Below are 13,226 nucleotides of genomic sequence, written 5' to 3'. Positions count from 1 at the left end.
CTTTTCAGGATCCTTAGCAACAGCTTCCCCTTCATCAGCAGTGGTTCCTAAATTCGGGATTCGGCTCTAGCAGTAGGGGTTTGAGCTGGCTCCTCTGTAGCTTCAGGAATTGGGAGCAAAGAGGTGGGGAAGGTAGGGAATTCTGGCATTGGCTTTGTAAATTTCTTCTGTAGGGATCTTTTAAGAGCAAAATCTCTGCCTCACATAAGTTCAATATTGAACCTGCTGCTTCTGGGCCTTGACCATCTCTTCAGCTAGTTGAAACTGCTGAATCTCAAAGAGGGAAATCCTTTTCTCCAGTTGCTTTGAGTGCAACACTTGCTATTTGAAGGAGTTACGAGATGCTGAGGGTGCTGTCGTGGGAAAATGTGCAGTAGTAGAAGTGGTAGCCTGACTATGCTGAGTTGATTTTGCAGCATCAATGCCTTGGACTTTGACAAAAATGGCTTGGGACAGTCCACCCTTGTTAGGGGTGACATCCTCATCAACATTGAGAGGGACTCTAGCAGTGCAACACAAAGCAGTAATGAGGGAGGGGAAGTTTAGGCTACCAGCATTTTTCTCAGCACACCGGTGCACCTCCTAAAATATGATCTGGCCAATATTGATTCTTCTCCCTATGATGATGGAGTGTAATAAGAGCATCCTCTCCTTTGAAACAGTCAAATTGTGAGCTGATGGCATGAGGCGACTCTTCAAAAAATGGTACCACACTTTCCCAATAGGCTTTAAAGAAACCCTTTCAACGGTATAGCAATCTTGATTGGAAACAGTCCAACGCGTGCCTTGACACAAATGATTCAAGACTCGAGTCAACCCATCAATAGTGACATTTTCAGTGAAGGGTGTGTTTTTATCTTGCACATTAGCGATCCCAAATTGGGTGTTAATATCATCTTCATCGAATGGAATTGAAGTACCACGAACATAGATAAAAAGAGAATCAGGTGAATTAACATGTGCATAACATTCACGAACAACCTTTCTGAAAATGTCCTCAAGGTGCAAATAGAAAATACTCCACCCATGCTTCTCTACGGTGGAGGACACGGACTCGTCATAGCCCATGTGTGGTTCATCCTTGAACAAAAACCCTTGTTCGAAACAAAAAAAAGGCTCTTTGAAATGTTATTGTTGTATTTTTTGGCCGCGACACTATTGAAAAATGTTTTAGGTCGGGTAGCACTAGCCCACGACGATTCAGCAGCCTTTGAAGCAGTCTTTACTCATGTTATTAAAGGAGGATAGAAAGAAATCTCAGAAAATATGGTCAGAGGAAATTTAGGAGAAGTTGAAGAGAAAGAAACGATAAAGATAGAAAGTTTGTGGGAAACATAAGAGACGTGAGCAGTTGAAAAGAGGTGAGTAGAGGAGATAATGTTGACAATTCAAAAAAATAAAACATACAGAGTAATCTTTGTGGCGTGGAGGAGGGAAAACTAAGGGAATTTTTCGGGGGAAATGTGAGGTGACCTAGCCCTAAGATAAATTTTTTGCCTTTTCCTCATTGGGCTACCCAAGTAACAGAATGGGCACAGGTATCCAAAAATCTCTTCCTTGGACTTTTCTATTCGATTAACCCATGTTACCTTGTACCTCGAAGTTCATTCACCCAGTTTGTCTCAGTATAATTTCCTTCTGAGATGCTACAACAAAGTCCTCTTAGTATCCCAACTGATAATCCCACACTTTTATTCTATCTCCAGAAATCTAGAAAAACTGCTCATTAATCAAAGATAAAAACAAAAATGAAACAACATTAAATATTTAATGATAACAGATAATAAAAACGAAATGAAAGTAAAGCAATTAAAGAAAGGAAAAATAAAAACTAAACCACTAACTCAAACATCTCGGAGGTCAATAGATTACTTGTCACGATCCACATGAGCACCCTAGTAATGCTTCAAGCATTGTCCATTAACTTTGAATGTGACCCCCATTTTTAGGTCTTTGATACTAACAACTCCATGCAGGTATACTTGAGCTACTTCAAAGGGACCTGGCCAGAAAAATTTTAATTTACCAGGTAACAATTTGAGCCTAGAGTTGAACAACAACACCTGTTGCTCTAATTCAAATTGCCTTGGCATAATTCTATTATTATGACAACGTTTGGTCTTCTCCTTGTATAGTTTAGCATTTTCAAATGTTTGTGCCCTGAATTCTTCCATTTCATTCAATTCTGACAACCTTTTTTGGCCAGTTGTGACCCAATCCATGTTCAGCTTTTTACTAGCCCAAAATGTTTTTTGCTCAAGCTCACCAAGTAGGTGACATGGCTTTCCATAAATAAGCTTAAAAGGTGACATTCCCAACGGTGTTTTAAATTCAGTACGATAGGCCCACAAAGCTTCATCTAGTCTGAATGATCAATCCTTACAAGTTGGATTCACCATTTTTTCTAGAATCTTTTTAATTTCTCTGTTAGAAATATCAGCCTGTCCATTTGTTTAGGGATGATATGTCGTAGAAATCTTATGTTTCACCCTATATCGATGCAAGGCATTAGCCACTAGCTTGCAATCAAAATGAGATCCTTCATCACTAATAATGGCTCTAGGCGTACCGAATCTTGTGAAAATGTTCTTATGCAAGAACTTCATTACTAACTTTGCTTCATTAGTAGGAAGCACAACAGCTTCAACCCATTTAGAGACATAGTCCACTACCAACAGTATGTACAGGTTGCCCACTGACGGTGGAAATGGATCGATAAAGTCTATTCCCCATACATCAAACAACTCAATCTCAAGAATATTTTGCAGTGGCATTTAGTGTCTCCTAGATAGATTTTCTATCCTCTGAAAATGTTCACATGACTGATAAAATTCATGAGCATCTTTGAACAGACTCACCCAATAAAATCCTGACTGAAGTACTTTGGCAATAGTTCACATTCCTTCAAAGTGTCCTCCGTAAGAAGCTGAATAACAATGTTGCAAAATGTTATGTATTTTGTCATCAGGGACACACATCCTGATTATTTGATCAGCATAATGCTTAAATAGGAAAGGTTCATCCCAATAACAATGTTTGGCATCATAAAGGAATTTCTGTCTTCTTTGACTATTGAGATCAGGTGGCATCACGCTACTTACTAAAAAGTTCACTATATCGGCATACCAAGGTAATGCCATGGCAACTAACAGGTGCTCATTTGGAAAGCCTTCTTTAATAAGTTTGTCATTGCCATCTTCATTTCCAAATTCTAACCTTGACAAACAATCAGCCACTTGAATTTCAGTCCCCTTTTGATCTCTAATTTCCAAGTCGAACTCTTGTAACAATAGTATCCACCTAATCAATCTTGGCTTTGCATCTTTCTTGCTCACCAAATGCTTAATAGTAGAGTGATCAGTGTAGACTGTGACCTTAGTACCAACTAGAAAAGAGCGAAATTTATCAAATGCGGACACCACAATTAATAACTCTTTTTCTGTGGTGGTATAGTTAAGTTGCACTTTCGACAGGGTTTTGCTCGCATAATATATTGCACATACTTTGTATTTTCTTTACCCCAACACTGCTCCCACAGCATAATCGCTGGCGTCACATATGAGTTCAAAAGGCAGCGTCCATTCCAGAGCTATTACAATTGGTGCTACTACTAGCCGTTTCTTCAATTTCTCGAAAGCTACCAAGCAATGTTCATCAAAATTGAAAGGTCTATTTTGCTCCAGCAAGGTGCACAAAGGTTTAGATATCTTCAAGAAATCCTTATAAAATCCCGCATGACCTAAAAAACTTCTAATACCCTTGACACTAGTGGGAGGAGTCAATTTTTCTATTACTTCTATTTTTGCTCTGTCCACTTCAATCTCTCACTACGATATTCTATGCCCCAAACAATTTTGGCCCCTTTAGGGTTTCCTCTTTTGGATTTTATAATCATTTTCCCTAGGTTAAATGAAACAACCCATGATTTTCTTTCCTCTTTTTCAGGTAGACATATCTGATACAAGTTCAACTGGGCCTAAGATTGGTATGCTTTGAGTGCTGACTGGACATCTTTTCGGTATTGCCACAGCATTCGTGTTGACAAATTGTCCAACCCTTTGCCCCCGCAAACCTTTACTCCTTTACTTCTTATTCCTCATCCTAAGTACAGGCAATTAGCTAGATCTAAAGGCATGAAATATAACTCTTTTCAAGAGTTATCACCAAGCCAAGCCTAAAACCAACCTTTATATACCACAAAAAACACCTTCAAACAAGTCAAAAGCATGTCAAATATATACAAACTATGTGCCTCACTAATGTGCCTTCATTGACACCACAATTCAATCATCATTTCAATTTGCATTCAACCTTAACCAAACCATACATTTCATTCATTCAAACGTCAAGAACAACCAACATTATCTTTACAACATCATGCCATATATCAACCTAATTCAACATGACTTATAACATACACTTTCAAAAGAACTAAACTTATAAAACATATATCAACAACATATACACAAGCATTTGCAAGCTAATACAAAACATATCCAAACATTCACATAATAAGCATCCTATATACATGCCACATATAACCACCAACCAAGACTTCAAAATCTACTGATGATAGTCGATGATATGTGTAAGCTCCGATGATCCGATCAACCCACTCCAAAAGTTCAAAATCTACAAAAAATAATAACAAAATAAGTATATGTATTACTTAGTAAGTCTTCACAATTACTTATTAACTTACCAAATTCATTTAAATGTTATTTGCATATAACAAATAATCCTCAACCTTATTACACACAATCCAACAATTTCATGTCAATAACACTTAAATGTACGGATAATCAGAATTCGTAACTCACTTGTTTCTTTGAAATAAATTTGTATCAATTAGTCTTTCTTCATTCGATGGATCTTTGTAAAAGTATTCAAATGCATCAGTCTAGAAATAGATAATGCTCATAAGAGCTAATCAGATACAAATTAAATATGTCAGATCATCCATACGGGCTAAACCAATGACAACACAGATAAACTAGCCTGGCCAAGGCTAGGTATACATGTAAAACAACAACGGATTACCTGTCCAGGCTAAATCCGAGTCATATGTACATTTGAGTCCGCAACACATGCAGGAACTCGGTCCAAATCAAAATTTCAGTCAAAAATCTCATGTAAGAAACTTTTACTCAATCTATCGAAATTTCTTTCCGAAATTCAATATAAATTACATAGATCACTTTGTTTCAACAATCTTGAAAAATATATTTACACATCAACAAAAACATTTATTATCTAACTATAACCAAAATAACTATAAAAACTTATCGAATTGCGATAACTACCAAGAACCGAAGACGACTACTCAACGACCTTCTCTTTCCCACAATTAACAACTGATCCACTCATTTCTTGATCTAAACATAATAAATTAATTCAATTAACTAATTCAAACACCATACATTACTTAAATTCAAACCTTTCACCCTAAAATTTTATTTTTACTTATTTACCTTTAACAATTATATTTTATACAATTTAATCATTTTCTCAAAATTTAATCAATTAACATCCTTAAGCCAAATTCCCATCTAATCAAAATTATTATAATTCTATAGCAACTCATAATATTCACAATTTCACAAGATCCCATGAACTTTTACAAATTTAACATTTAAATCCTAATCATCAAAATCACCAACTTCTTCCCAAATTAATATTGTTCAAATATGAAGCTCACAAAACCATTATAAAACTTCAAAAATCTCATAAATTCAACAATAGCACAAGTCAAAATATTCAATAATTTAATGAATTAACACCCGAGTTAGCATGACCTAGATGCAACGATCTTAAAAATGTAAAAAACACTCAAATCGGAAGTCAAAAACCTACCATGCAATGAAGACAACCTAGTCGAATCAAGCTAATTCAATAGTGTTCTTACTCCTTCAATTTCGGCAACGAGAAGAGAAAGATGATAGTTCTTTCTTTTGTTTAATTTACTTTTAACTTAATTACCTTTTTCCCTTAAAAATTACCCAAAATTTCATCAATAAACCACCATGACCATCCACTATAATTAATAATGGTTTAATTACCATATAAGGCCAACAATTCAAGTAGTTTAAGCTATATAGTTCTTTTAACTAATAACCACTAACTTTTACAACTTTTATTATTTAGTCTTTTTTTTCTTAATTACCTAACTAAACCTTAAAATTTCTTAATCAAAGTAGAATACTACATCATAAATTCCTGATAAATATTAAATAAACAATAAAATATTGACTTACTAGTCAAAATCAAGGTCCCAAAACTATTGTTCCTGACACCACTAAAAAATAAGATGTTACATTAACCCCGAACTGGTCTAGACTGTGAGGTTGAGAGATAAGTAGTTCTTGCCGACTTGTTATTTTAGTGGAAGATTGAGAGATCCTGCTAGGTTAATGTCTAGTTGATTAAACAAGGAACCCGAAGCAACAGTTAGTTATGATTACCGAAGCGAGCTAATCACCTGTGCTCAGATCTGATTCAATTCCCATATCAAATTTAACAAAGTCTTTTTCTTTATATTATTTTATTCTTTATTTATAAAAATATCAAAAATCTTTCTTTATGTTGAGTCGTAATATAATTTATTTCAAGTACTAATCAGCTTTATTTGTGCTTAGGTTAGGATTAATTTAGTACTCATCTCCCTTAGGTACGATCCTCAGAGTACTCACCTACTTCGTTGTAACTATATTATAACCTGAACTGTATACTTGCGGACACTGCCTATTTAACATATTTTGTGCAGGATTTTTACTCTGGACATTGGTACATCTTGAGGTAGTCAGTACCACCTAAGTGAGAGGTGGGTCGTGCATCAGACTTGGAAGAAAACTGGTGATACAAACTGGGCAGTTGAGATGAGTAAATGCAATGAGTGAGGTACATCTTAAACACTTTAGTAGTGTTTTTAATTTTGGCTTGTTGGTTTAGCAAGGACACAAGGGCCCTTGCAGAGTTCTAAAACGGGTAAGCCGAGGGGCTTACAATCTAGAGTTAGAGGGAATACTCAAGGTTAACTCAGTGCTCAATGTGGGCACGCTAGAGCCTATTTGTACGGATCAAGGGGATCTAGACCGAGACAAGTCACAATGTGAGAAGTGAGAGCGGCAGGCTCTTGCGAACAAAATGTATAAAAAAATAGAGAAATTGTTTGAGTTAGGAGACGATGGAAGCCGAGGAAAGTGCTCTAAAGGTCGGGACTACCTAACAAATAAGCTAGTCAAGAATCGGTCGAGTCATCGAGAAAGTTCCAAGGCAAGTTAAACCAGTGTCATTCCGAGGATGCAACGAGGGCATTGCGAGAATGAGTGGTAGAAAATGTCACAGGCTGCAGATCAAAGCCCGTGACGATTACGCAAAAAGTGTCCCATAAAGGTCAACTAATGAAATAGAGCTCATTTAACTCGATGGAACTAGCCTGACTCATATAACCTATGGAGAATCTTATCTACATGAAGCCTTGGTGGCCCAGTGAAACACTCTAGTAAACTGGAGTTACCTGGGTAAATAGTGTAAATCCTAAAGGGATAAGATTGTATAAATTTTAAATCCCTTAGGACCCTTAATTGTAGATAGGCTCTAATTTTGACCGTCAATGTAACTTAATCTGTACCGTTGGTTTTGGGGGAGCTCAACTATAAATTGAGGTCTTCCCCCTCATTTGTAATCATTCCATTCATAATTGTGAATATATTTGAGAGCATTTACTCAAACACTTGGCGTGCTATTTTTTTTTGGCTTTTCTATTCTTCGTTGCTCTTTTGTTTCAAGTGTGCTCCCGCTATATTTTTTGTGCCTTACAGAATTTCTGCGATAATTCTCACTTTTGCGAGAGTTAAGCTGACTTAGGCAGATTTGGAGCAAATAAATCACCTAAGGCCATGCGGTTTGCAAGTCTAAAGTTCTAGCCCTGTGACATGTGCATATGCATTTTATCTATTTTTTATTATTCAGTAGGAATTAAACATGATATAATCTCCCTTGGCCATATTCAACCATGTCCAAACCCAAAAATTTAGTGCTGGGACGAAAATAAAATTTTTAAATTTTTAAATTAATGTTTAAAATTTTGTTTTGAAAATGCTTAGATTGAATAATTTAACCAAGCACCAAGGTTCTTCTCCAACTTTGTACTAAAAAGGTTTCTGTTTTGGTTAAATTCTATTGTTGGTTCTTGTATTATACGTAAGTCATGGATTTAGTCCTTTTACTCTAGTTTGATCATTGTTAATCTCTTTTTCTAAAGTTTTAGTATTGACTCAAATTGTAGTTGTTAAATTAGCTACTTTAAATTCTATTATTTACAAAATCTTATATTGTAAACATATTATCACATGCTATGTCCAGAGGCGGATCCAGGGGGCTGGTAGGGGCCTCAGTCCCTAAAAAATACATAAGTTTCCATTTTTGGCCTTTTATAATTTATAAAATTTTAAATTAGTAATGGTAAATTTGTACTTTGGCCCCCAAAAAATGATAAAAGAATTTATTTAATCCTCTAAAAATTATAAAGATATAGGCTATTAAAATGGTGAAATTGTATTTTGCCATCGTAAAAATATACGATTTAATTCAAACCCCTAAAAAATTTCGATCAATTTACTATTTCTACATGATACTCACAAAAATTCCACATCATTTTAATTAAAAGAATTAATAGCTTCCATTTAAGTGACGAATGGAATTTCAAATTTTAAAAATATAAATTAGATAATAATGATGAAATGTATAACTTACACATAAATGATAACAAACAGGAGAATTTGTTCTAACGAATTTAACCACTGCCATATTGGTCAAAAATCAAGCAAATTAGAGTATATGTAAATGCAATGACTAAAAGCAAAGTTTGATGGAAATATGATCTCGCTAACTTTATACCGAAAAAGGGTTTCTGTGTTTTGCAGGTTATAACACCACCGAGGCTGGAGATATATGGATGATGTTGGGCAAGATTGGAAAATGTTATTATACATTAACTTTTGTGATAATTGAGGGCTGAGACTCGAGTCTTTCTCATCAGTGAAATGTTGACACATCTCTCTCTTAGGTATATTTCAAAAGTCGAATTCTGATATGAAATGGAAATTATATACATCAAAATAATCACTACCTCGTTTTAAAATTTCTTATTATATACATATGCAATCACACTTGACTTGTACGGATAGAGTAAAACCAATTAAAATGTAAATATGGAATCTAATATCTAACTTCAACAAGATTTGGAAATATCTTGATTGGTGATGTGAAATTTAGGATTTGAGGAACTCTTAAATATTCAGGTTTAGCAAATGGACAAGAGAACAAACTTTTGATCGGTCTAATAAACTTGTGACTAGCCAATAATTTGTACGTAATAATAAAGTCTTGATTGAAAGATTGTTGGTACAAACCAAGAAAATCTTTTATTTTGTTATTTTTAGATTTTTTAATTTTCTTTCGCCAAAGCTACAATCAAGATACACGATTAATCTTTGTTTGAAGCATTTTTGTAGGAGACTGACTCCTTATTTGGATTTAAGAGTTTCTTCTTCTTAATTTTAAATCGGAATAAGTGAAACAAAAATCAAAACCATGCTCCTCATTGATGCCGTTTCATTTTACCTTATACATGAAATATGCTCTAAGCCCCTAATTCTTCATATATTTGGAATTTGATTCCTCTATTTTTATTTTAAGGAATTTAGTATCTCTACTTTTTCAAGTTCAAAAATGCAAGTTCGCTTGTTAACATTGTTAAAGTTTTTCTGTTCAATTTAGGTTCACTACTCTGTTATTTTTGTTACATGGCTATGAAGTGATTATTTTAGTTTCTAAATATCACACAAGCAAATTTGACAGATGAATTTAAAGGTGCCATTAATAATTGAACTTGAATTTTGAAATTTAAAAATTTTTAAGGACTAAATTCTATGAAATAAAAGTAAAGGGACTAAAGTTTAAATTTACAAAAAGTATAGGGACTTGGAACCTATTTTAGCCAAAAAATATTGCATGTTGAAAAAAATAAAAAAAAAAGTAAAATTGGATATTTTTCAATCAACCAACCTCCTAGAGGTGACAAAACAAGCCTAAGCCTGAAAGTCCGTTACAAGCTCGGGCTTAGATCGATCTGATCTGAATTTGAAATAAATCTTAATCAAAGCCCATAAAAACTAGAATTTATATTGAACATCTAGAACAAACATTAATAATTAATATGATATAATTATTTATTTGATGGAATGTATTAATAACCATTAAATATTTATGTTAAAAATTTACAATAAAAAATAATTAATAAATTGAATAGAATAGAATAATAATATATAATGATATAATTTAATAATACGATAAAAATATTATTATGTTTATCGCAAATAACTAAACATGATTTATTATGTAATAGTAATAATGTTATTGTAAATTATATTCCTTTTAATAAAAATTATCTAAAACAATATAAAGTGGAAATGTTAAAAGTTGTTTAACAAATAAAGTAAGAGGATCCAAATAAAATATATTCTATAAATATATAAATTCGATTCTTATTAAAATCAGTATCTTGAAATTTTAAAATTATAAATTATTTTAATGGTAAAAATACATTTGACCCCTTCTAAAGATGAAAATTTTGAATTCAATTCCTTTAAAATTATATAATTTAATCTCTAAATAAAATTATATAAAATCAATCCATCCTAAGTTGCAAGTAACAGCAACACAATGAAAAGTTATAATTAATGTTTGTATATAGTTTTTAAAAACTGTATCAAAAATTAAAATATATATATATTTAGAAAGTAGAATATCATCTAGAAACTAGTAACCCTCCTCTCTTTTTTCTTTTTCTTTGGGATTTAGATTAATTTTATAAATTTAATTTTTGATATTTATGGATTTGAGTTGGGTAAAATTATATTTTGGGTTTAGGTTTTAAATAATGTGTTGTTTCCATTTAGCTTTAATTTTGGAGAATAAATTTAGACTTAAATATGATATGTGTAGAATTGGGTTCAGATATAAAATTTTAATCGAACCAAAATTAAAACCTTTTATTTAAATCAATTTGATGACTCGATTTGGTCAATTAAATTAATTTTAATAGATTATGTACTACTACATAATATGGCAATATAGTATATAATTATTACTAAAACTATCAATGCATATGTATATATATTAATATATTATAGATTGTACTAAAAGATATGGTAATACCACATATATAAACTTTTAATATATTATATATTATATGATTTGATATAATATTACAAATTATAATAATATATATTATGTATTCTTAGTATAGCATATGATATAGTATTATTACATAATATAATAATATATTTTATATTTATTAATACAATCATATATATGACTATTAATCAGTTCAAAATGGACTTAACCAAGCCAATTTGATTGAATTTGTTTAATTCGGTTGTTTTAAATTGATTTTAATCATTAACTATAATAGATTATGTAATATAACAATATAGTACATAACTATTACTAAAACTATTATACTACATATATATATATATATAACTCTTCTATTAATATTGTAATAATATAAGACCATTGAATTTATCAATATAGTAATATTTGTCTTGTATATAAGTTTCAAATGAATTTGATTCATTATCATATCAATCGAGAATACCGTCTTTATTAATATATATATATATATATATATATATATATATATATATATATATATATTCAACAGTTGGAAGTTTTATATTAAACCAATTGTTTAGACACTTTTAATTTATTCAAAACTTGACATCAATGATTTAAGTGAATAGAACATGAAATTTAACGGTCAAATTGTTAAAATATTATCTATATATAAAATTAGTATTACATAACTATTAATACATATATAAATATAGTATTATAAGATATACATATAGTATTTCTATAACTCTTAATATATTATATTATATGATATGGATATAATATTACATAATATAATATAACTTTTAATATATACATTATAAATTATTAAAATTTTACCTAAATTCAGTTAAATTGTTAATTATGCTTATAATGTTAATATCTATAATATTTTATGAAATTGATTTAATGATATGCATTTTATTACTTTTTTTAACTTACATTTTATTAATTATAAATCATATATATGATCAATTATAGTATCCTCAATCTAATATCACATAATATAATAATAAACATTATAGTATCAATAGTTGTGTAACTTAGTATATTACAATAAATGTATATAACTAGTAATATATAAAATAGTATTAAAGAATTCCAAGTTGTGACTTATTAGTCGGATGTTCACTTTCTTTGGGATTAGATTAGATTCAATTCACAATTACACAAAAAAACTATTATTAAAATTTTAATATCCTAATAAAATATTATTTTTATTACATTAGATTTTGAATTGAGTTTTAACTTTTACAAATTCTATTTGAGTATTGAGGTTTTTTTTTTTTCTAACTTGAGATTTGGGATATAATTAGTTTAATTTGAGTTTGGATAATAATTGGTGTGGTATTTAGGTTTTGGAATAAATATTTTAGAACATCGACATTAAGTTTATAAATTTAATAAAAATAAATAAAAGTTATTCAAATTTCAATACGTTGATATAATAAACAATACAATATATTTTCATCAATTTAAAAACAAAATTTATGCATATCATATAATGATATTAATTATGTTTATAAAATTCATAAAATCATATATTTTACATATAATAAGCAAATTAATTATTTTATATAAAATATTCTCTGTCAAGGTAGCCAGATACCATATCATTGAACATACTATATTTATCCCGATATTAACACGTACTACTATCAATGTGTTTCAGAGCATCATTTTGGGTTTATCAATTTTTTTATTTTCATATATATGTATATATTTATAGTCTAATTTTTAATTTCTTCATAAATGATAATAATACATACATGCAAATATATCTCAATTTTTATTTTTTAGTTTCTTAATAAATTACATTAATGTAAATATACTTATGTGCAAATATTAGTTTCAGAATTATTAATTAGGTTCAATAACTTTAAACTTTTAAGATATTCCTCAAAAAATGTTTAAGATAAAAATAAAAATTAGACTTAAAATATCAAAATTTTTACCAACCGATACGAGCTAATATGTACCAATAAAACCAGTATTGGACGAAACAAGTCGAAATACATCAAAACAATCAATTACTTGGCATCTTATCG

This window comes from Gossypium raimondii, chromosome 1 (assembly GCF_025698545.1).
Source record: "Gossypium raimondii isolate GPD5lz chromosome 1, ASM2569854v1, whole genome shotgun sequence".
Taxonomy (NCBI): domain Eukaryota; kingdom Viridiplantae; phylum Streptophyta; class Magnoliopsida; order Malvales; family Malvaceae; genus Gossypium; species Gossypium raimondii.
Note: the sequence above shows the minus strand (reverse complement) of the source record.